We start from the raw sequence: 23,936 nt of genomic DNA, 5'->3' as shown, positions 1-23,936 counted from the left end.
TTTTTTTTCTGAGAATGTCCTGACTTAATTTTTCTTACAACATAATTGACCTCTAGATATTAGAACCAAGTTACTCAATGTTTTATGTCTTTAAAGATCTCATTATTTATAGAACTGTACACAAGTGGTCCAAACAGTTATAGCTATCAGCTGAACCAAAGAACCTATCCCCTCAGGAGCTTATCTTCACAACACAGGCACTATGAAATTTGCCTTCTAAATTAAATTGTAATATTCATCTCATCTAATAATAATTGAAATATGTCAAAAATCACTGCCATTAGATTTAATATCACATGTGCACTGGTAACTTTGTTAATGGCTTAATTTCTTAGATACCATACATGCAATATACATAATTACTTAGGTATAAAATAGATCAAAGAGACTATGAAAGTAAAAATGTTAAATTTCTCACTGGATTTATAAATCACTTAGTTGTTTTACAATAGTTTAACTCCTTTGTTAAACTTGCTACCTTCTTTTTTTTTTTTTTAAGATTTTTTATTTATTTGACAGAGATCACAAGTAGGCAGAGAGGCAAGGAGAGAGAGAGAGAGAGCAAGCTGAGCCGAGAGCCTGATGCGGGGCTCGATCCCAGGACCCTAAGATCATGACCCAAGGCAAAGGCAGAGGCCTTAATCCACTGAGCCACCCAGGCGCCCCAAATTTGCTACCTTCTTTTGGTGGGTGTGTAAAGAGAGTCCTTATGTATGTCATTAGTGGAAGAAGAAAGAAAGTCCTGTTCCTTTAAATTCACAGTGCAGGCCACAGAAAGTGTGCTTGTAGGATTAGACAATATTGGGAGTGGGACAAGTGGGGCCAAAGTCTTCCTGTATCTGTGAGTGGCTGAGCTGACTGCTTCTTGCTGTGCTGCCAGCTTAAACTTTGGAATGGACCAGAAGCTTCGATATAATCTTGGGAATCTAGAAAACCAATACTTGTACATGCATGGGCCAAAAGTATCAGAGTAGATATTCAAGAAAACACAAGCAATTTAACAAGCATTTGTTGAACTAGCTTTATGCAGAGCATAGGGTATGGTCTCTAAAAGTTGAGAATTTTCCAAGATGTTTTCAGATAAATCTTATTTCTCTCTACTTCTATAGTAGAAAATAATTTATAATTTTGTTAAATAAATTATTTAAAATCTTGTTATGGTTGTTTATAGATTAGCATTTTATAAAGGCAAATATCAGAAGGTAAGAGGCTTATTTTTATGTTCAGTGTTCTGACGGGCTGTCCAATTCTCATTATTTTTGACGCTTAACCAAAAGTGGAAATAATATTTACCTCCATCCATGCTTAAGTTAAAGATAGCTAGTCATAAACTCCATTAGTAAATTTGAGTGTGACTTAAACTCAGGCATACGAAACCTAATACATATAAATGAAGAACACTACAATTAAAAAGGCAGAGGTTGTTAGATAAAAGGTCCTGTCACAACTTTCTCCTGCTTGAAACAAAAGGTACTTTCACTATTACTATCTAAGTAGGCAAAAAGTAAAAGGACAGACCTGATAAACCTTCTAAACTCATCCAAATCAATCTGTTATAGCTACATTGATAGGCAAAGTCGATTTCAGAAGAATATAACCCAAAAGGAAGGCCTTTTCATAGAGAGGTCAATTCATAAAAATGTAAAAATCCTAAACTTCATATACATGACAGTTCTTCAAAACACACAACACAAAAACTGATAGAACTGCGAAGAGAAATAGATACTTCCACAACTATAGTTGAACATTAACAGTACTCCCTGACCAATGGACAGACAGGAAATCTTTAACTGTATGGTAAACTTCAATAATGCTATCAACCTAACCTGTCCAAACCGACAGTTTTGAAACAAGCTACTCAGCAGCAGAGTCTCTGCATTCTTCTCAAGCGTAGGGAACATTTATTGAGATGGACTCTTTCCTGGACCTTAACACACGTCTCAAAATTAAAAGGTTTCAATTCCTACAAAATATGTTTTCTCACTGGAAAATAATTACAAACTATTAACAAGGAGCACTGGAAAATGCTTAAGTAAATAGAAATTAAGTAACACTACTAACATGGGTTGAAGCAAAATCAAGAAGGAATTTAGTTTTTAGAACTGAGCGTAAATGAAAGCACAAAGTGTAACAATATAAAGTAGAACACCACTGAAGGTATCCATAGGCAAAAATTCAGAAAATGAAATCCTATGAGAAAAAAGTCCAAATTCATGACCTCAACTTTCATTTTAAGCAACTAGAAAAAGAGCAAATCTAAATCAAAATAAACAGAGAAAATGAGATATTAATGATGGGAACAGATAAATTTAAAAAAATATACATGGGACGCCTGGGTGGCTCAGTTGGTTAAGCAGCTGCCTTCGGCTCAGGTCATGATCCCAGCGTCCTGGGATCAAGTCCCACATCGGGCTCCTTGCTCAGCAGGGAGCCTGCTTCTCCCTCTGCCTCTGCCGGCCATTCTGTCTGCCTGTGCTCGCTCTCTCCCCCTCTCTCCCTCTGATAAATAAATAAAATCTTTAAAAAAATATATACAGAAAATAATCAATGTTTTCCAAAACCAGGTCTTAGAGAAATAATCTGTTAAGACTCTACTCCGACTTGCCAGGAACAAAGACTCAAATGAACTACCAGGATTAAATAAAACTGTAACTACAGATCATATTCTGCAAAAATTGAGAACAAAGGGAATATTAGGAACAATTGTGTGCCAATATATGCAACTCCAGTGACTTGACATTGACAAATTCTTTCAAAAACAAAAAATCTGAACAGCTATATTACAGAAAATGAGTTTGTAATAAAAAAAAAATACTTTTCCTCAAGGAAAGTGCTTACTTACTAAGATTAAGAGAAAGACAGTTTCTTGTACTGTGTCTAATTTGAACTGGGAATTTTAGGCAGGTTAATACTGAAAAGGTTAAGACTGAAAAGTAAGCAAAACTATCCTTATTTATAAGTTTAATATACATGTGTAACTATGCAGAAAATCTGATGCCATCTATAAAAAGCTGTCAGGAGTCTGAGGAGGATTAGTAATATTTAAGGACAGGAGAAAAAATAAACTACATTTCCAAATACTAGCAATGAATAATTGAGAGCTGAAATTTTAAAAACTTAGCAACATTAAGTTTGGATATATTTGCTCATATCCAAAATAGGAGATTCTTGGGGATCAATCTGACAAAAGGTGTGTCCGATCTCTGCACCAACAACTGTAAAACACTGTTGAGATAAATTTAAAAGACCCAAATACAAAGATATATATATATATATCTTTGTGTGTATATATATATATAAATAAAATAAAATAAATAAATAAATATATATATATATATATATATATACACACACAAAGATATATATATATATATATATATATATATATATTTATTTATTTATTTATTTTATTTTTGAGTCTGGTAACTCAATGTTAGTATGTCAATCATCCCAAAGGTAATCTATAAATGTAATGCAATTCCAATAAGAATCCCAACAAGATATTTTTAGAAATCGATAAGGTAATTTTATAATTCATATGAAAATCCTAAAAAATTAGAATTAACCAAAACAATTCTGAAAGAACTAAACTGTAAAATGTCATCAGACTACAAGTTCTTAAAAGTTATAGTAAAGTAGAATTGGTGTCAACATAGACAAGTGTATCATTGAAACATGTTAGAAGTCCTGAAACAGACCCATGCATATGCAAAACTGACTTTTTACAAATGCTCAAGCGTAATTCAGGAATCAAAAGACAATGTTTTCCACAAATATTGCTAGAAAATTTGTTTGTTCATCAGCAGAAGAATAAGCCTTGTTCCCTATCTTCTATAATATAGAAAATTAAAATGGATCATATACTCAAGTATAAAATGTAGAGCTTTAAAACCTGTGGAAGCATGAGAGGAAAAACATCTTTGAAATTCAGTTTGCCAAGATTGCTTAGAAACAATAGTCCAGGAAAGGAATAAGTTGGTAACATAAACTTCCTCAAAAATTTTTATTTTTTTAGTTTTTATAGCATACAGTTATATAAAATGAAAAGCCAAACCACAATCTAGGAGAAAAATTCTCCAAGTTATGTGCCTGATTAAAAGGATGATATCTAAAATACATAAAGAATGCTAAAACCTCGGGAGTAACCCAACAACCCAAGGTAAAGGCAGACATTATTTGAACAGATAGTTCACCAGAGAACATATGTGGATGGCAAAGAGTGTATGAAAAGATACTCAACATGATTAGTCATTAGGCAAATACAAGTTAAATTCACAATGATATATATGACACCACACCTTCTAGACTGCCTAAAGTAAAAAAGAAAGAAACTAACTGTTGGTGAGAATATGGGAGGACTAGAACCCTTATACACTGGTGATAGCCTTGTAAAATGTTACAACCACTTGGTGTACAACTTAAGAGTTTTTTTAAAAAATATTTTATTGAGAGAGAGAGAGAGTGTGGAGAGGTGGTAAGGAGGGGCAGAGAGAGAGAGACTCTCGGACAGACTCCCCACTGTGCACAGAGCCTGACACAGGGCTTGATCCCATGACCAAAATCAGGACCTGAGCTGAAATTAGGACTTGGGTGCTTAACCAACGGAGCCACCCAGGTGCCCCTTTAAGAGCTTCTTACAGGGACGCCTGGGTGGCTCTGTTGGCTAAGCGACTGCCTTTGGCTCAGGTCATGATCCCAACATCCTGGGATCGAGTCCCACATTAGGCTCCTTGCTCAGCAGGGAGCCTGCTTCTCCCTTGGCCTCTGGGCCTCTGTCTGCCTGTGCTCACTCTCTCTGATAAATTAAAAAAAAAAGAAAAAGAAAAAGAAAAAAGAGCTTCTTTTGGCAATAGCCTTCAGCTCAGGTCATGATCCTGGAGTCCCAGGACTGTGTCCCGCGTTGGGTTCCCCACTGAGCAGGCAGTCTGTTTCTCCCTCTGACCCTCCCCTCTCTCATGTTCTCTCTTTCTCATTCTCGCTCTCAAATAAATAAAATCCTTTAAAAAAAAAAAAAAGAGCTTCTCACAAGTGCAACATACATCTACTATGTGAGCCAGCTGTCCCATACAGCTGCGAAGTGGTGATTACAATTTTTTTCAGATTTTACTATTTATTTGAAAGAGAGAGAGAATGAGGGAGCAAGTGAGCAGGTGAGTGAGCATGGAGGGAGCAAAGGGAGAGGCACGAGCAGACTCTGTACTGAACCCAGAGCTACAGGGAGCTCACTATCAGGACCCTGAGATCGTGACCTGAGCCGAAATCAAGAGTCAGACACTTAACAGATTTGTTCCTAATAAACACTAAAAGCACGTATACGTTCATAATGTGACTAGATCAACCAATTTTGCCATATATTTACGTGCAAAATTACTGAACAATAAAAAATTAAAAGTTGCTATAATAAAAACATGCACGCATCTCAAAATATGGTGAAAGAAGCCACACAGTGTGACTATTTAGATAGGTTCTAGATATGACAGAAGCAGTTCATTAGTTGCCTAGAGATGGGGGAGAGAAAGGTATTATAAAGTGGTATGAGAAATTTTGGAGGGCCGTGGACTCACTTTCTCTCTTAATTGTTTTGATTTTATCAGTGTACACATATGTCGAATCTTATCATATGCTTTAAATAAATACAGTTTATTATACCTCATTTGTAACTCATAAGTACCTATAACACTCAGACCATTGTCCAGAAAACTTATTCAAGAATGGAATGTTTTGGGACGCCTGGGTGGCTCAGTTGGTTAAGCAGCTGCCTTCAGCTCAGGTCATGATCCCAGCGTCCTGGGATCGAGTCCCACAGCTGGCTCCTTGCTCGGCAGGGAGCCTGCTTCTCCCTCTGTCTCTGCCTGCCTCTCTGTCTGCCTGTGCTCGCTCGTGCTCTCTCCCTCTGTCTCTGAAAAATAAATAAAATCTTTAAAAAAAAAAAAAAGAAAAAGAATGGAATATTTTATCGGGCTCTCTGCTCAGCGGGGAGCCTGCTTCCCTTCCTCTCTCTGCCTGCCTCTCTGCCTACTTGTGATCTCTGTCTGTCAAATAAATAAATAAATAATCTTAAAAAAAAAAAAAAAGAATGGAATGTTTTAAAGATTCCATGAAAGAAATCTGAGTGATAATAGTCAGTATGAAGAAATCTGAGTGATAATAGCCAGTATTCTCCCCAGTTATCCTAAGGGAAATAAACATGAATACTATTTTCTCAGTTTTATTAGACACTAAAACCCAGATGTAAACAAGTCTATACATTTGAAAAGGATTATGTAAATGTTTCAGTCTTACTAGGATTTTGTTTGATCTTCAAATTCAGAGTAAAACTATCTTTGCAAGTACTCAAAAATATTTACCAAATGACCACAAAGAAGCTATGGTGGCCATGTGATACAATCTGGAGTGAAGGAGAGGCCACGGAGAAGAGAAGACTCACAGTGATTTTTAGAATCATCGGAACATAACATGTAAGTACATTACAAAACATTCATTTAACTCATGAACTCTGTGTTGTATATATGTAGATTTCAAATTAGGGGATTTTGAAAAACCATAGAAGGAAAGTTATTTTGGCTTAAGAAAACTAGGAGATACATTGAATCTTACATGAAAATTTTAAGATGTTTGAGGTTCACATAAACCAAACTTACTGTACAAAACTATACTGATAAGGCTATAGCAAAATCAAACTATGATCCCTTAATCCAAACCCAAATTTTTATGTGTCTCATTTGAAATTACTGATGTTTTGGCAGAAGTTAAAGAAACTGTATTAAACACACATACACACACACACAGAGGGAGAGAAAGGAAGAATCCAATGACCCTAAAAATCTCATCAGAAAAGAACTGCACACAAACCACTCACCAGATAGTACATGGAGCGAGGGATGATGCTTTACATTTAGACATTTTTTGTCCTGGTAGACCAGAATCCATTATATTTGCTCATCTCGTAGGAACATACTGGTTTCTTTTAACATATAGTTTTTTTTTCCCCTTCTCTTCTTGTTTTCTATGTAGTTTGGTTGGTTTGACCTAACTCTTTGGCATCAGGCACTGGATATGGTCCAAGCTTAGTAGAATTATCATATCTTTTTGCCTCACTTTCTTGTTTTTGTTCTGGCTCAGAAAGGGCCCATCACCACCAACATGTGTCAGGTCCGGTAACCCTTGCTACAAGTTTTGGCTAAGAGTATTTACATTTTTACCCCCACTGGGGTAGAGAAGTTACTATGAATCTCAGCTGCTGAAAACCATATTGCTTAATTGTCCATCTGTTAAAAAGTCTTCTAGCTACAGCAGGAGGAAAAGGCTAAAACACAAATCAAACAGTCCGAAGATGAAGGAAAAAAAAAACCAAAAGCCTTGATGAGATTCAAGCCCCCTAGATTTAGCTATGCCTAAAGCCAAGCCAATATGATCTGGGCTTCTTACATTGACACAGTAATCTCAAGGAAAACACAAAATCTATAAAGTTTCTGAATACCATACTCGGTTTCAGCTCTGACTTTATTTTTCAAGTTACGTAGAATAAGACCAAAAAAGTAATGCTTTCCCAGTAAAGATTCATGAGTTTCAAGAAAGGAATAAATTTTATCTTAAATGGTGAATGGTTATCAGTGAGGTCCATTATGCTCTGACATACCTTATTCAGAAATCTCTTGCTCATGGCAGTGTAAGGGAAATTTCAGAGTTTGAAGAGCATGCTGACTCAAAAGACACTATAGCGTCAAGTGGTCTCCAGCAGAAGTAATGAGCCTGATGGCCCAAAGTTTTCTGGTTAAGGTTTATTTTGGCTCCTGTCAAGCCTCCTACATTTCTATAGCTTTTCAGTAAAACTGAACTACCCAACAGTTTTGTAGTATGTTTCTTTTATACTTAAATTAACAGATGATTTTTGCTATTTGAGGTTCTACTTGTGAAAGTAAGTGGCAATTTCTTTGGATGGTATCTTTCCTACCTTCTATGGCTTTTGCCTACACTGAAATAGTTTCCTTTTAGATTTCTAAGAACACACACTACATTCTGAATGTCCAGTGTCCCCTCAGTTTAACTTCTAGAAGCCAGTGATTTGTAATGATGAAGGTTTTTCACCTTGGCCAAGTACACCCAGTTAGTTTCTCCATCACGATGGTCAAGATAGTCTTCTAAAACAGCAGTCCTATCGCGTTGGGGCTGGATACTGGTGGTGCAATTTTGATCCTATTTCTGCACGTGCTTTCCCCTTATTCTTACTTGGCTACTAACCTCTTAATTCCTGGCAGTTGCTTTGAGCTATGGGAAAACATTTCAAAATTTCACATGGGAAAACGAATCATAATTCTCACTACTGTTTTTCAAGGAAATCCTGACCATCTCTTGCCCTGATTTTATGACCAGAGACTCCACTTGATGCCTCTCTGTACAAATTCCATCCTCTTAAACATCTGAGAACTCAACTTCTAGATCCTGTCTTGGATCCTGAATGCTCCTAGCATTTGGTTCTAGCATGGTAGGTTATCTTTGACTTCCACAGAAAGAGAGAAACTCTCATTCTAAAATTGCCTAATACCTTTGTAATGTGACTCAATGCAAATAAAAGGGAAAGATCACATGGTAACTATCAACTAAGAATTAAATATTACAAATATGGCTCAAATATCTCCTGATCTCATTAACTTTTCTGCTTACAGAAAAACACTATCCTCAATTTGTTTTATGCAATGCCCATGCACAACTTTTACACTCTTAGAACCTATTTACCTGAACACAAAATAGCATTGGTTTCTACAATTTTCAGTTTTATGTAAATGGTATCACATGCTATAACTAGCACTTATAATCAACATTTGGTGGTGATTAATCTTAGAAAATCCTTGAAGATTAGGTTGAGGATATTTCCTTTTGGAGAATGTGTGCTTTTATCTATGAAAAGCCCCACTGTGCTAATTTCTAAGGATAGATTTTTACAAATTTAGGTTGAGGATATTTCCTTTTGGAGAATGTGTGCTTTTATCTATGAAAAGCCCCACTGTGCTAATTTCTAAGGATAGATTTTTACAAATTTAAGACCTACATCTATGTGAAAGTAGTCTTTGGTTCTACATTCTCAAGTGAGTTTCTCCTCCCCAGTTCCAGTAAACGCAGAATCAGAATAACCTTCTTAGTGTCAATTTTCACAGATGGAAATATATATTTTTTTTGTATCTCATCCTTCAGTAAGTGGTGCAGTAAGACTGAGGTTCCCAGTCAATATCCCATCATGCAGAATGGGTTACAGGCCAGTACCAACAGCCACATCTGTCGACACCAGTGTGATTTTATGAGTTTTTCTTACGCTATGGGATGGAAAAAGAGTGAAAAGTCATTGCTTTAGATCCCTCATCATTTGCAAAAACCTCATTCTCGAGTTAATACTCTGTCTAGAATCCAAGCCTCATCTTTCATTAGATACATGATCATTCAAATGCAAGCCTTTTGGTTACTAAGGTTGGCAGAGGCTCCCCTGCCTCTACAGCTTCAGCAGACAGCTCTGGCTTCCCGTTGCACGCTAGTAGCTCTTACACAGCATTTATGAATGTTTGTGTTAGGATGTGAAAGCCAAGCTTGTAGGTAGCTTGTCCACCATGTTGCTGGAAACAGATGTTTATTTTTTATATTTTTGATAGTTGTTCATAGACACTTGAAGCTATTAAATTTCCTTAAAGTTGAAATATGGCTATTTCAAGTTACAGCTTCAACTACAACTCAAATGTAGTTAATATACTACATTTCAACTTTTTGCCTATTGAAATTTGCAATATATAATACAAAAATCAGGTGTGATTATTATAGCTATTGGTGACTATAAATGTATTATATCATAGTTCCTATTTTATTCAACTCAATAATATTTAAGTTGCAAGGTCAATAATATGTAAGTTGTAAGGTCTAGCAATTGTGTAAAAGGAGAAAAAAGAATAAGTTCTCGGAATATGCTATAAGAGACCCTGGATATCTTGGGCTTCTCTTTCCAATTGCCATGATAAATCATATTATCAATTGGTGATAGATTCATCTCTCATCATCTGTTGGTTGGTCTGAAAGCATTTTCCTAAGAAAGTGGAAGCTACTCTCTCCTTGAAATACGTTCACCACCACAAATGAAAGGAGATGGACTCCAGCTCATTAATTTTAATGAGGTTTAATAATGTTTCCCACTTTAACTACAGTGTCTATACCAAGAAGATTGCTACTTAGGAGCCCTCACTACCAGATGTACCAAACAGGATTCCCCATAAAGGAAAACTATGAAAAATCCAATCAAGAACCTGAATTTTTCCAGAGAAAATGTAGCCTAGAAAACAAATTAGGAGGAGTTATAGGAGCAGTTATAGGATGATAACTGAAGTCAAGCAGGGCAGGATTGGCAAGTCGGCTGTGATAAAGCACATGTGTGATTCTGGAGGAGGTAGAGGGACTTGGTGAAGTAAGCGAGTGAAAACCCTGAAGGACAGGGGACCACATAGGAAAGAAAGAATCTCCACAAACGTGGTAGAGCAGATATCTTGTCAAGGACACCTCCAAAGGAAGAATTATATCCCTGTACTGGCAGTCTTATTTAGGTGTTTAACAGATTAAAATCTTCACAAGGAAGCCAGCAAACTAAAAATAGATCTCTGTGTGTCTATCCTTAGACAAATGTCCAACTGTTGAAATTGCCATACATTTATCGTGAACCTTTAAATTGAGCACTGTGGATCTTCCAACTCAGTCTTAAATTGTTTTGGTTATTCCAGGTAATTTTTATTACATTTTAGAATCACTTTGTCAATTTCTCAAAAAAAAGTATTAGTGGGCTACAGATAATAGATTTTAATGAAACTAGAGATCAATTCAGGGAGAATAAAAAGTTTTAATATATTTCAGGTTATGAATATGGGTATCTATTTTCTATTTTTTTTACCTTATTTTCTCAACAATATCTCATTGTACAACTCAAGCATATTCTCTATACTGCTAAGCATTTTGTCATTTGATGAGAAATAGCACTTTTTTATTTCAGGTTCCAGTGGGTTCCTGATACTATGGAGATTTCCATATTGACCTTATATCCTACAGACTTATTTAGTTTCACTAACATTTGTCCGTGTGCGTGTGTGTGTCTGTTATAGATATATATAATAGTAGGATTTCGTACTCAGGAGATCATGTCACTTGCAAATGGATACATTTTAATTTCTTTCCAATGTCAATTCATTTTTTTTTGTGTTTCCTCTATTACAATAGCTAGAGCTTTGGGGACAATGCAAAAATAAGGAACAAAAGGGAAACCTTTGTTCTTATAGGGAGGGCATTTCATTTTTTACCAAAAAGTACAATGCAATTTAGGTTTCCATGTAAATCCTTTACATCATGTTGAAGGCTTTTCCTTCTAATGCTATCTTAAGAAATTTATCAAGGATGATTAATTTTGACACTTACTATCTCTGTATTTACTAAGGTGAATAACACTGATTTTCAGATAAGCCTAATGCACGTTCCTGGGATAAACCCATTAATCTTTACATTACTGGATCAAATTTGCTAAAATGTTCAAGATTTTTAGGTCTATGTGCTGGAGAGGACTTGGGCTGTAGTTTTCCTTTCTTGTACAGTTATACGTCTTGTTTTAGTATCAGGATTATGCTGGCCTCCAAAAAGGAATTGAATGGGTTCTACTGTACTGTGTGTGTGTGCTTATGTGTGTCTATGCGGTTCGTATTATTCTTTTTATTATGGATCTTAACTATTCAGAAGTTCTTTTATGGATAGGTCTGTGATAAAATGCAGTCAGGATAGGGTCTTACAGTGAGATATACTAGTTTAATGCCTTTCTCGAAGTTTCCCATTTCACATCAATTTTTAGTGAAGTTGGTATAAATTTGTATATAATGCTCCTTATTACTTAAACACATGGATTAGCAAATTTTCTAGAGAGTGCCAGATAATTTTATGCTCTGTGCACCCTAATTCTTTTACAAATATTCAACTCTTATTGCAATGCAAAAACAGTGACAGACAACATGAAAATAAATGGGTATGGCTGGGCTCCAATAAAATTTTAGAGAACAAGCTGCGGGCTGAATTGGGCCCAAATGCTGTACAGTTTGCTGACTTTTATTTTAAATATCAATGGCACTTCTGACGTTATTGGCAATTGTGCCTATTGATCTCAAAGGACCAGTTTTTGGTTTCATTAATTATTTAGCCTTTATTTTGTGTTTTGGTTTTTAGTATTTCCTTCCTTCTTTTCATCTAGTGTTCAGTTCACGATGTAGAATTTAATTTCTTATGATTCAAATTGACAGCAATGATTGACATCTTGGACTTTTTCTTCTGTTTTAATCTAATGCTATAAATAGCCCTGTAAGCACCACTTTAACTGCATCCCAGAAGTTGTCATGTACATCTTATTTAGTTTAAAATATTTTTAAATGTGATTTTTATTTTTTATGACCCGTGAATCTTTTAGAAGTGTGCCGTGTTATTTCCCTCCCTTTGGTGTTTTCCTGATTATCCTGGCATTCTTGATTTCTAGCGTAATTCAAAGAAGTTCAGGACACATATTCATTTTCTATTCCTTTTAAAATGCAGACTAATGGTACAGCTCAGAACACAGTTTTACTCTCTATTTTGTTTGATTGTAGAGGACACAACATTTTTTTTTTTTTTACACTAGTTTTGGGTAATATGAGCTAGTTTAGTGAATTTGATGGGCCCTGAAAAGGTTTTTTGTGCTGTTCAACAGATTATTCCATAAGCCTTATATAGGGGGAGATGCTTTAAGATTTCCCCACCATTTTTCAGGGTCATTGTCTATGTATGAATTGCAAAGTGCTGAATTCCACACTTGTAACTGAATTGTCTGGTTCTGTATAATTCTATTTGATTTCCTCCTCAGACTTATTTTGTGCATAATACAGTTAAGTCTTTTGTAGATTCTTTATACCTGACAGTTTTATGAAATGATCCTGCTTATCCTTTGTAATAAATCTTCTGAGGTCTATGTAACCTTAATTTAGTCAAACATTACTTAATAAATTGTTATAGTCTTTTAGTTTTCATATTTAACTTATCAAATATCTTTTGTTTATCAAATGAGTATTGGGAGAGAGGATACAATTGATTTTAATCTAATCTGACAATCTTTTAGTTGGAGTATTAGGCCATTCAACTTTAATATAACTGAAAAGATATCTTTAAATCTGTCATCCACTTTTTTTGTTGTTACCATTGTTCTTTCGACATCTTTCCGCCCTCTTGGAGATAAAAGTGCTCTGAAATTTATCAGCTTGTTAGCTGCACTTTATTTTGAGATACATTTACAATATACATTTTAAATGTGTCTTCAATTTGTATACCTTTCACATGCACAGCAACAGCCTTAAAACTAAGTAGTTCTAGTCCCTCTCCCATTCATTATATTCCATTATGTTTTGCATTTACATAAGCTATAACACCTATAATTGTTAATTATAATGTTCACATGTTAAACCATTTTAATATAGAACCAAATGAAAGCCTTTTCTGCCACTTCCATCCTACCATAGCACTAGATGTCCTAGTCAGAGCAGTTAAACAAAATGAAACAAACAAAACAAAACAAAAATGGCATCCAAATAAAATTACCTCTTCAGTGCTTTGTACATGTAAGGTCATATCATCTATAAATTTTACACATGCAAAAAAAAATTCCCTTTTAGAATTCAGTCAAGCCCTGGATAAAATAATAAAGTGTATTTGTATATATTAATGGTCTGAAAGGAAATGAAGGACACCATTCCATTTATAGGATCAAAAAGAATGCTTAGACCTAACTTCCGCAAGGAAGCAAAAAAGACTTGCATGCTGAAATACTAAAACCTTGTTGAAAGAAATTAAGGGTTACACAAACAGGAAGGCATCTTATATTCATGGATTGCAAGAATATTGTGGAGATATCAGTACTACCAAAAGTGATCAACAGATTCAATGCAAGCTCTATCGGAATCCCAAGGGCTTTGACAAACTATCTAAAAATCCACATAGAATCTTAAGGGAAGCTGAAGAGTGACAACAGTCTTGTAAATGAACAAAATTGAGGGTCTCCCGTTTTCTGATGGCAAAACTTGCTACAAAGTTAGTTAAAAATCAACAAAAACAAACAGAAAACAGCTATAGTAATCTAAGCATAAATTGTAGGTCATAGAGAGTATGTTATGAAGAGACATATAGAGAAGGAGAATACAGACCCCAAAAATAAAACCTCGTGTATATGGTCAACTGATTGGACAAGTTTCATCAATCAGCAAATGATGGGAAAATTGGATATCCACATGAAAAAGAGTAATTAAGGTGAAACCTTACCTTATACCATATACAAACATTACCTCAAAATGGAACAAACACCTTGATTTAAGAGCTAAAACCATAGAACTCTTTAGAACATGGGGGAAATTCTTCAAGGAAGATTTTTTACTGATTTATTGGATAGAACCAAAAGCATAGTCAGCAAAAATATGTAGATTGAACATTGTAGATTTTTTTGTGCAAAGCTTACTAGTGACAAAATGAAAAGGTAACCCATGTAATGGAAAAAGTATTTGCAAACCACACGTTTGATAGCTTATACATTCTCTTGATATTAATTCCCTGTAACTCAAACAAAAATGAAACAATCTGATTAAAAAATGGACAAAAAAATTAGGTAGGCATTTCTCCTAAATAGATATACAAATGACCAATACCTAAAAAGATGTTCATCATTAACTAAGATAATGTAAGTCAAAACCACTACATCTACTATGATGTACTACAAAAAAGAGAACAGAACTATTGTCAAGAACATGGAAAAATTCTAACCCTTGTGTTTTATTGGTGGGAAAGTACAATGATGAAGCCACAAAAAAAAAAAAAAAATATGGCAGCAATTCAACTTCTGAGTATATACTCCCAAAAAAACTCAGAAAGCAGATGCTTTCAGTTTTGTTTGTACATCTTTGTTTATAATAGCATTATTCACAATAGCAAAAAGGCAGAAGGAAACCAGATAAATCCAATGACAGATAATGGATAAACAATGGATAAACGGAGGTGGTAGATACACATCATGAGTATTACTCCAACTTAAAAAGGGAAATTCTGCATGCTAGGATACAGTTGAAACTTGAAGACATTAGGCTAACAGATATAAGCCATAACAAAAGTACAAATGTTGAATGATCCCACTTATGGAGGTATGTACTATAAATTCAAAGAAATAGAAAGCCCAACAGTGGTTGCCAGGGGCTGGGGTGTCCAGGATAAACACAGCCTGACAGTAGTTAATATGATATAAACAAATTTTGCTCAGCCACAGTGCAAAGTAAGGGAAAGAGCTGAATTCCATTCAGAGGTGCAGAGGTGATGTTGGGGTTATAGAGGGAGGAGGAGAGAGGTGGCACTACAGGTGGTTCAACAGAAGGAGATAAGTGAACAAATACAAAGTCAGTCAATATCAATATGCATAGGCCAGCTTTGTTACCTGGACAAGAAGGATAAAGTCTTGGTCTCCCAAAGATTTCACTTCAAAGGAATGGCTCCCAGGTCTTCAAGACCAAGTCTCTGAGTCACAAAAGATACCTACCTTTTCAAAATTGTGAGCCTTTTTCAGTGAACACTCAAGGAAGGTTAGGGGAAATCATTAGGTCTTGACTAGAATAATAAAGTTTCCTGGCAATGTTGAGCTTCCACAGGGAAATATTTTGTTGGGGATGCAGAGTAGGGGAGGAGGAGGAGGGCTGGATTCATCCTACCGACACAGCATTATGTTGTCAGAAGCCACGAGTTAGGTTAGGTCTCTCGGTGCAGGGGTTTGGAGAAAGTTCTACAGAAATTTCTGCAGTTCTCGGGGGGGGGGGGGGAGGGGAGAAAAGAACAGGATAAACATTCTCCTGGATAGATCACAGATTAGGCCCCCAAACAAGTCTCAATGAAATTAAAAGGATTGAAATCCTATGAAATATTTTTCCAATCACAATCATATCCAACAAGGAATGTGCCACAAGAAAAACTGGAGGGAAAAAACAAACACAAAAACTCATGTGGAGACTAAGCAACATGCTAATTAAACCAAGGCATCATTGAAGAAAATTAAGAAGAAAAAAATACATGGAGACAAATCAAAGTAAAAATACAATGTCCCAAAACCTTAGTAAGGCAGCAAAAGCAGTTCTAAGGGAAATTCATTTTTTAACAAGTAAAGCATTTCAGTTTTGCAAGATCAAGTTTTGTGGATGGGTGGCAGTCATTGTTTGATGAAGGCACAGCAATGGGCATGTACTTAACGACACAAACCAGCTTACAATAGTGACAGTGGGTCATTTTGTTTCATGTATCTTTTACCACAATACGTTTTTAAAGAAGTCATTAATGTTTACTTACATATTTATGCTTCCTCATGTTCTGTTTTGTGGATACTGGAGATCCTAGCACATCAGGTTTTTTTTCTTTCTCCTAGAAGAGATTAACATTTCTTATATTTCAGAACTATTGACTTAGCTTTTTTTTTTAAATTTTTTATTTTTTATAAACGGCAACATGGATGGAACTAGAACGTATCATGCTTAGCGAAATAAGTCAAGCAGAGAAAGACTTAGCTTTTTTTTCTTCTTCCTTAAAACACGTATTTATTTTGAGTTCTGTATGAAATTATAGATTGGCACTTTTTCTGTAAATCAAAAAAGTCTTTGTCCTTTCCCTTAAATATTTTCTGAAAAGTCTGCTGTCCTTCTCACTTTTGCTCCTCCATCTGTATTTTTTTAGCTGCTTTAAAAAAACTATCTTCATCAATCTGTACCTTGGAGAGGTTCTGATGTTTTTCCATTTTTCTGTGGATTTGTAGTTATCCCCATGTTTAGTCAATTTTCAACCACTAATATTCTATCCCCCCTCTCTTTGAGAAACTAATTTCACACATTTTAGAAAACTGTTTCAATTTCCCAGTGAGAAATTGCTATATGGTTGAAGCAAGTGTGATAAAAAGTGACTTAACCTAAGGGGACCTTAGGGGGAGAATTTTGTCCTGGAGTTAAATGTTTAGGGCCAGTTTAGTGTGTACATATTATGTAACAGGATTGGGAAGGAGATCACCTGGAATAAGTATAGATAAAACCACAGATGACCATGGGAAAAATCTGAGAAATCCACAATTTCTAATTGAAGAGGTAAAATTAGAAAGAAAAATTGACCTTTGGAGAGAAAAATGTGATATTGAAAAACAACTTATGAAAACATTTCAGAAAGAAGGCAGTGATCCACTGTGTTCATGAACAGTCAGTCAAGAACTAGGACAAGATTGCTGTGTTTGACCAGATGAAGGTAACTGACCTGGACAGTGATTTCAATAGAGGTGAGAATAGGCCATTTGGGATGGGTCAAGAAAAAAAAAAAAAAAAAAAGAAAGAAAGAAATAGAAGGTAACAATAGTAGTACCAGTTATTCATTCAATAAGTTTTGCTACTAAGTAGAGAGTTTGATAATATATATGGAAAATGTAAGTAATTTTGTGGATCTATGTAACATCATTCTTATCTTCTACTGTTTATAGTATTATAATACCATTTCAACTTCATCTTGCTTTTTTCATTCAAAAAGCTTGCACTTGGTACTACTTATATAGATTAAAAATGTACTTAATTCTTTTAACTAAACAACATTATATTTTTTCCAATTGTGTGCTATAGGTATTGCTTTTTAGAATTTTTCTTCCCTCATTTGCTACTACAGATACTACTAGAGTGAATGTCTGTCTGAATGTCATTTTTATCAACAAATTAAAGATTTTACATATAGATTTGAAGTAGCCAAATCAGCTTATGTTTTATATTTTATTAGATATTGCCAATTTTTCTTATAAAGTGTCCAGAATTCTCACCTCTACCAGTAATCTAGGACAGTAAATTTTTCTATCATTGCTTTTGTTAGACTTAGATTTTTGCCAATAACCCCCCCCCCCCCAATTCTGGTTTCTAAATATGTAGTTAACTTGAGGATTGTTCCATACGTATTGGTCATTTTATTTTCTTCACAGTGAATTCCTGTTAGATCCTTTATTCACCTTTGAGGGGTTCTTAATTTTATGGGAAGATAAAATTGATGGCAGAGGTCTTTGATACTTAGATAATAGTCTGTAAAATAATTGAGGCAACCATTCTTTGTATCAGGCTTAGATGGAGTCAGTGCATGCTTCATGAAGAGAGGAATGTCAAGTTGAAAATAAAGCTCTGTAAGCCTCAGCCAGCCAAAATTTGTTTTAACAGAGAAAGCATAGCCTAGGGTAAGTAAGAATGGAGCCATGTACAGATCCGAGGAAGAAAAGCAAGATGTAGCCCGCAGGGAGCAATAACCTTTAACACTTATTCAGGCCACACCCCAAGCCAATTATGCCAATCTCTCGGATACTAAGAATAAGGTGCCCATAGGTTTTAAAATCTCTCCAGCTGACTTCTCTCAACCTGCAGTCAAGGTCAAGAAATTGTCCGAGGCCAAGATTCTGAGTGTCTGGAAGTCTTGTAGTCTCATCTTTCAAGAACGTACCTTGAAACAAGTACTTTCAAGAATTTCCATCTACCTTCATTTAAAAACAAATGTTTAAAAGGACAGTTTCCTCTATCCTTCCTCTTACATTTAGAGCAAAGAATTCAAAATACTTTTAAATGTAGCATTTTTCTCTGTAAACCATGCCTCTGCAATTATGACCATTGTAAAAGCTAGTTTTGTAAGTCAATGTTTCATTATAACTAAAGTGATTCAACCTGCAGTGTTCGTCTCAAAATCATTAGTTTGAACACACTCAGCCCTTTCAAATAACTTGCAAGGCAGCAAAAAATATACTACAATCCTTTGAACTGTTCTTCCTTAAAGGTAGTTGTTACTGTAAATATCTTTCACTGTCTAGAATGAGGAGGCATGTGTAAATTTTAATTTCACTTTTCTAAAACAAACTCTCCCACCTTTTCCTTCTTAAGTCTCAAGTGGCCTTTAAGTATAAATGGGTTTATGAGATTGTAGGGAAAAAAAAAATCTGTTCCCTTCCTCTCCAGCTGCAGTTAAAACACAGAACATTATGTTTATCCCATTAGAAATGATGAGTTTGCCCTGGGTCATTCCATGGCTAGCTCAGCGAGACCCTTGTAACCAACAGCACATATTTTTAAAAAAATGAGTAGTTAAAAGCTATATGGTTTTTTTATACTGCCAGTTGTCTGATGGCCGGGAAAATAGAGGCCTTTCCCTCTCAACCTACAGGGAGGAAAGGTGGAGGAATAGAGAGTCACTGAATTTCAAAGAAACCTCCAATTAAAGGGGTCATAATAGTGAGCAGCTTCAGGGAAATTGGATCAGGAATACAGCATTAGGTTCAAGGTGACTCTACAGACATCTGCAGAGAAATTTGCTGATCTTCACCCAAGTCATCCAACATACCCATAGCAGATTCCTATGGCTGCTGCAACAAATTGCCACAAACAGCACTGCCCCCCCCCCCCGCCTTTTTAAAATTATTTTACTGTAGAGGAAAAACATACTCTAAGATTTTTGTTAAATAACAATACTCCCTGACAAAATCATTCTTCAGGGTTTTCAAGCTTCGCCATCTGGTCGGACATAGTAACTCTCCCTCACTGTGTAATAAGCTTCATTAATATTGCCATAAACCACAGGAAAACTCAGATTTTCTAAGTGCCTTCCAAATTTCTGCATAGATGCACTTAGTAATTCCAAAGGTAAACAATAAATAAGTTGGCAGAGAAATTAGAAGGATAGAGATTAAAAAAAAAAAAAAAAAAACTGTTAACTAGTGATCCTGGGTATATAAGAACAAAGGGTATGTAAGTGTTGATTTTGCTATTCTTTCGACTTAATGTTGTAGTTGCAGACAGACTGAAAAGTTGTCTTAGCGTGATCATGCTATTTTCCACACTTGCCTTAAAACAAAAAACAAAAACAAAAGACCTTCCAGAAATTTCTGGAAAGTTTAAATTGAGCAGCTACAGTGCATAAATACGGCTTTATAGTTCTTGGGGGAGGTGTTGGAATAAAAAAAAATGTAAAAGTCTTATTTATTTATTTGACAGAGAGAGAGAGAGAGAGAGAGAGAGAGAGATCACAAGTAGGCAGCAAGGCAGGCAGAGAGAGAAGGGGGAGCAGACTCCCTGATGAGCAGAGAGCCTGATGTGGGGCTGGATCCCAGGACCCTGAGATCATGACCTGAGCCGAAGGCAGAGGCTTAACTCACTGAGCCACCCAGGCGCCCCAATATCTCCTTTTAATAGCTCCGCCTTCAGCTCTTCTGCTCTGGGAAGAGAAGTCTCCTGTTCTTTTACTGGGTCTTTTCAGGAAGACAACTGATTTGTAACCCCGACGTCTGGTGGTTTCTCAACACGGCGGGGTGTGTGCTTTGTGACAGAGGCCGAAGGCCTGCTTAGGGTCGCCTCCCGCTGAGTGAACGGACGCCCTTGGGCCGATCTCGACTCCGGAGCGGAAGCACCCGAGTTCTCTGCCCTGCGCCACCTACTCCCCCGAGAGGACCCTCCCCGGGTCCCCGGGCCAAAGGCTCCCCTCTCCGGGGTCAGACCCCAGGACCGAGAAGGTCCGTCCCCGCGGACGACGCTGGAACCACAGCCCCGCAGGACCACAGACGCGCGCGGACTTACGGTCAGACGTCTGTCTGTCCGGACGCGGGGCAGGGCCGCACCCCCGGAGCCCGCAGGGAAGCTTCCTTCCTCCTCTCTCCGCGGCTCCGGGCGTCCGGGGCTCGGGGCTCGGGGCTCGGGGCTCGGGGCTCGGGGCTCGGGGCTCGGGGCTCGGGGCTCGGGGCTCGGGGCTCACTCGGGACTCGGGTTTCGAAACCCGCGCCACCCCGCCCCAGCCCCGCCCGGCCCCGCGCCGCGCGCCCTTTTCTAGGCCCTGATGTGGCCCGAGCGCACCTGGGCCGCCCGCGCCGCGCTCCGCAGCTGAGGACCCTGGACGTCGCCGGACCCTGCGAGCCTCCTGCTGGGCGCGGAGGATGCGCGGATCCCGCCGTCGCGCCGGGGCGGTTCGGGGTCACGGTCAAGACCCCCACGAGTCGCCTCAGAAGTCACCCTTGGGCGGATCTTGGTGCTTGAAGCCGCTCGGGTCGCGCGAGGAGGCGCCCCCCCCCCCCGCCCGGTGACTCCGACGCCCCCGAGGTGGCCGTGGCGCCGCCGATTCGGTTCGCAGGTTTTCTCGCGAAACCAAGTGGGAGAAGCAGTGACCGGGAGGAACGGCGCGAAGATGTCGCTTTGAAGGCCGCGGCTTGACACCTGCGCGTTCGGGGACACGTGCCCACCGCGGCGCGAGGCACCCGACGGGCGCCCTCGGTCCACGCGCGCAGGAGCTTCTCGGCCGCCGAGGACGACGCGGGACCCGAGTCTGAGCGACGCGGCGGAGTCACGGAGCCGGGAGGGGCCGGGCCGGGGCGCGACCTTGTCGGGCGGGGGCGCCGGAGCCGCCTTATTCCCGCCGCACCTGCCGCCTGGACCGCGAGGCCGCGCGGGGCCCGAGCGGCCCGGACCGAGCCCAGCGGGACCCGGACCCGCGCTCCCGCCGACCCGGCTGCGGCCCGCGGTGCGGGGGTGAATCGGCGCCTCCGCGGGGCTCGGCTCCCTCCCTGACGGCTGCGGGTCTCCGGAACACGCGCCCTTCCTCCAGGAGGTTGGAGGAAAACCATCATCCAGATCCACTTCTCACGCTTGGGAGCGTTTCCGAAAACACGGGGTTTTCCAGAAAACCGCGTCCCCTTGTCTCCCATCCCCATGACTTGGACCTTCCAGTATCTCTGTGTCCCCTCCGCCGCCAAACTGCTTTTGCCACCCCGGGTGAACCTGACGGTTCTTTCTGTCGTTTCCTTTTTTGTCTATTTTAACACACTTTGTTGAAATATAATCTATATAAAGGGCATCCATATGAAAGACCGCATTTCAGTAATCTTGATACATGTCCGCACCCACGAGAGCACCACCCAAGCCAGAATATAGAGTATTTCCATCACTTTAAAAATTCCTTCTTGTACTTTCCAGTGGATCCTCTTCTGGCCCTAGACCTAGGCAGAGCTCCTCTGTTTTCTCTCACAATAGACTATATGAGGCTTTTCTTGAGTTTACTGTGAATAGAATCGTATAGGACATCCTCTTATGTCTGGCTTCTTTTACTCAGTGTAATGTTTTTTAACATCCATGCTGTTGCATTCTATAGTAATGAATTAACTTTGTATTGCGGTTTTTTTTTTTTAAGATTTTATTTATTTATTTGACAGAGATCACAAGCAGGCAGAGAGGCAGGCAGAGAGAGAGGAAGGGAAGCAGGCCCCCTGCTGAGCAGAGAGCCCCATGCGGGACTTGATCCCAGGACCCGGAGATCATGACCTGAGCCGAAGGCAGTGGCTTAACCCACTGAGCCACCCAGGCGCCCCTGTATTGCAGTTTTAAGAACTAGAGGACAAAGATGCGGAGAGTACATTAGACTTCATAGCATTGGCTCTGAAGAAACAAACAAACAAACAAACAAAAAGCTTGTTATAAACACAGTATTTTACACACAGAATCTAGCAAAAAAAAATTATGTTTACATAGAGCATTTTGTAATCTATATAATTATTTTATTAAAAATGCCTAGGATCCTCAGCTAATGAGTTACGGAATTCTATATACTAAACAACTCCTGCCAAGCAAAGTGTAGTTTTAACAATTGATTAGCTTGAGTTCCCTTTGGTGTTTTCATTTAATACTTCTGAAATAAAATAAAAATGGTATATCCTGTGATATTTGCAAGGCCATCACAGCACACTCTAAATATAATTTAAGGATTATAAAACATGTAACATTTATTCAAAGATCAGTTGAGTAAATACATTCAGATATTTAATCATTTGCTTATAATGGAAATGACAGTTTAATGGGTTGAGATGTGCCTGATGTGATTTATTGATACTCAGCGTATTTCACACCAATGGACTGAGGCCTGCTGTATGCAAGGCATCAATCTGAAAACTTCACTTGTGTGTCTTTCTTGTTGGGAAGACTGTGGACATACACTGCCAAGAATCTGTGGCTTTAAGAACGTAGAAGAGACTATTCTGAAGTGCCAACCGCAAGCAGGTGTATAGGTGTCAGCTACTTGATGTGCTGGGATTCTGCCTGGATTCTGGACGCCCTGGTGAGATTGCACTGTTGTAGTACAATCACAGTTAAGACCATAGAGAGTGACTTCCCTACAATTTCTAAGCTTCCATATTTTTTCAATTCTCAAATTTTCAAATGATTTTGTTAGCCTCTCCTTTCCGGCATGGAAAGTATTGCTGGTAGTAGAAAGCCGCAAAGTTATGGCATCCTAACATCTAAAGATAAAGAAGAAAAGATAATCTACACAAGGTTAGCTTTCCTTTAATTCATCAGGTAGCTGAAGATCATAATGTAACCAAGGCAACTGAAAACTAGAGTGACAACTCTATAGAAGAAAAGCCAGAAAAAGAAACTTCTACCTTTGGTGAAGGAGAAGAGGTGGCTGCCGTGGAAATGGGTAAGAAGAAATCAGCTAAAATTATAACGACTGAGTGTGGTGAGCAGATTAGTTTAGAATTTCACCTGGAGGTCCTACAAGTAAGAAGGATTTCACACTCACAGAAATTTCTTCCTCATGGTTCTGCATCATTTGTTGACTTAAAAGACTGGGACCACAACAGAGGACCGCAGCAAACTCTCTCAACACCAGGAACACAGTTGGGTCAGTATTAAAAGCAAAACCGATCTGTCATTGGTATGTGGGTAGACATTTCTTCTTCCTATGTCTAGGGACCAGTCAGAGATCCACTGCTACTACTGGAAATGTAGAAGCAAAAACCAATATAAGCAAAGAAAACCAAACCAAACCAAAACAAAATCTTACTGACACAAGATCCTACAACA

General features: G+C 38.1%; 1 long non-coding RNA gene across 1 annotated transcript in view; it reads right to left on the bottom strand.

The window, feature by feature from the left end:
• The window catches only part of LOC131820575 (uncharacterized), a 200,396-nt gene extending 179,644 nt beyond the window's left edge, over positions 1-20,752 (bottom strand). Inside the window, exons 1-2 of the long non-coding RNA XR_009349704.1 lie at positions 20,667-20,752; positions 16,396-16,467 (exon numbers count right to left, since the gene is read on the bottom strand). This is a non-coding gene — a long non-coding RNA (uncharacterized LOC131820575). The remainder of the gene's footprint in view (positions 1-16,395; positions 16,468-20,666) is intronic.
• Between the last annotated feature and the right edge of the window lie 3,184 nt (positions 20,753-23,936).

Source organism: Mustela lutreola, chromosome 18 (genome assembly GCF_030435805.1).
Source record: "Mustela lutreola isolate mMusLut2 chromosome 18, mMusLut2.pri, whole genome shotgun sequence".
Lineage (NCBI taxonomy): Eukaryota > Metazoa > Chordata > Mammalia > Carnivora > Mustelidae > Mustela > Mustela lutreola.
The sequence above is the reverse complement of the archived record's forward strand: the minus strand, read 5'-3'. Positions and strand labels throughout refer to the sequence as shown.